Below are 2,234 nucleotides of genomic sequence, written 5' to 3' on the forward strand. Positions count from 1 at the left end.
ACTAAAATTAATATGTTTATATATTCTTAACGAAAATATTAAATTAAACAAATTATGTCAAAATCATAGTAAAATCAAAATATAAATAAAATATATGTGAGAAACTTTATAAAAATTATTAAAACTTTCTGACGCAAAACATTTTCATTAGAATACTTGACCTCTTTTATAATAGTTATTTGTGTAACAAGTGCGGGAAGTTGAGAATTGGACACGAGTGCGGGTGATCGCACTCGTGTCCAATTCTCAACCTGCACGTGTTACACACCCTATTTTATATTACAAAGTGCGTGGAAAGTGGCCCATTACGCGCGCCAGATGGCGCACGCGTAATGGGCCACTTTCCACGCACGTGTGATATAAAGGATTAAACACATCACTCGACTTGTATACACCACACTCATACACATATCACATTGTGTATAAACAGGGTGATTCAAAACAACCCTATTATCCCGCAAATGTCAGATTCTTGACTCGATTTTGAGACGATTTTTCCTGTAACAAAATTTTCGCCGAAGCTTATTAGTTATCGAGTTATAAAAGGAAATAGTTAACTTATTACGGGCCGGGTACAGGAGGTAGGCAGGGGCGGCGCGACAGCTGATTGCAACAGGCGCCTCATTGCTCGCCTCCGCGAGCTGATCATCTTTGCATCGACGCGACAACAAATTCTCAATATACCATACCATTATCTCTGTAAGTGAGCAAATGCACGCCAGCGGATTACATCCAGCGGACAGTAAACTGCGCCCGCAATTCCTGTATACCTCCTGTACCCGGCCCGTAATAATAGGATAACTATTTTTTTCTATAACTCGATAACTAAGTTTCGACGAAAATTTTGTTGCAGAAAGAAATTGTCTGGAGATAATGTTATTTCCGAGGCCCCTCAATTTGATAGGTGTATTTGATAGATCTTTCGCTGAGAAAAAGAATGCCGCAAACCACAATGCGCTACAATGCATAGTTTTTATATAGCAATATTGTTGTGTGGTATTATATATGGGGTTTGCAATTTACCACGGTCTAGTTTAACAGTAGTGGAGCCCCCCGCAGGGGGGCGGAACCTATACTGCCTCCACGCATACATCACTTTCCATGCGAAACGAGGTGTCACGAGGTGCCATTTTTCAATATCCTAACTATTCTCTGCTATAACAAATTATTTCTGTTACAGATATTAAATATTTTTACACAATGCAACTTTTTATACGAAGCGACGAAAGAAGAAAAAACGGGTTTTTAACTTTTCACGCGAACCAAGGTTCACCCCTATTTTATAAACTCTGAATCAAAATTAATGCACGCGAGTAACTTATGGCATCATACTAAACGGAGTAATGTGTCGCGAACAAATTGAAACCATTGCTCTGATTAGGAATTTATTGCGAGTTGTCACACTTTATAAGCAATTCATTTTTCTCTTACACATACATCTCGTTTGTATTTATATAAATAATTGATATATACATATAAATGTAATGCGCACGCACGCACGCACGCACGCACGCACGCGCGCGCGCGCACACACACACACACACACACACACACACACACACGTCGTACACATATACAATTCGTATGTGAAACGTGTGCATGCGTACGTGCGTGCGTGTGATGCGTGTATATTCGCGCGTATGTGCGTTGTGTCAGTTGTGTGTTAATAGAAACATCTATCTAGAAATATCTATTTAAAAAATTATTTGTATTAGAATAGCTTATATAAGAATATTTAACTTCGAGAGAAACATATCTTACGAATATATGTTTGTGTAGATAGAAAGTTACGAGATTTTAAAGTTATTGTTGTTTTTTATTTTTTTTTTTAATTAAAAGTTTTTATAAATTAAAAGTTTATATGATATATAAAATATGTCAGGACAAAATATAAAACATCTTATAAATTGTCAATACTATTACAACAAAAATAATGCTCATAAATTGTCAATACTATTACAATAAACATAATGCTCATAAAATGTCTTTCGCGAAACTAAACAATTTTCATATAAACTACTTTCATGTAAAATTTATGGTAATTATTTACAAAAAGACCCCACTCGCCAATGACCTTGACCTTGACATATGTTGTCAAGGTCACCCTTCTGAGTGACCTTCAGAAGGTTTTAGCCGGCGGTCGTTCTTTATTAAAAAGTTATTAACAAAAAAAGTTTGAAAAATATAGCAGCTATTTTGAGTATTGGAAGGCATAAATGACTAATATATATGTC

This window comes from Temnothorax curvispinosus, unplaced genomic scaffold, assembly GCF_003070985.1.
Source record: "Temnothorax curvispinosus isolate PA1 unplaced genomic scaffold, ASM307098v1 QBEX01008764.1, whole genome shotgun sequence".
NCBI lineage: Eukaryota > Metazoa > Arthropoda > Insecta > Hymenoptera > Formicidae > Temnothorax > Temnothorax curvispinosus.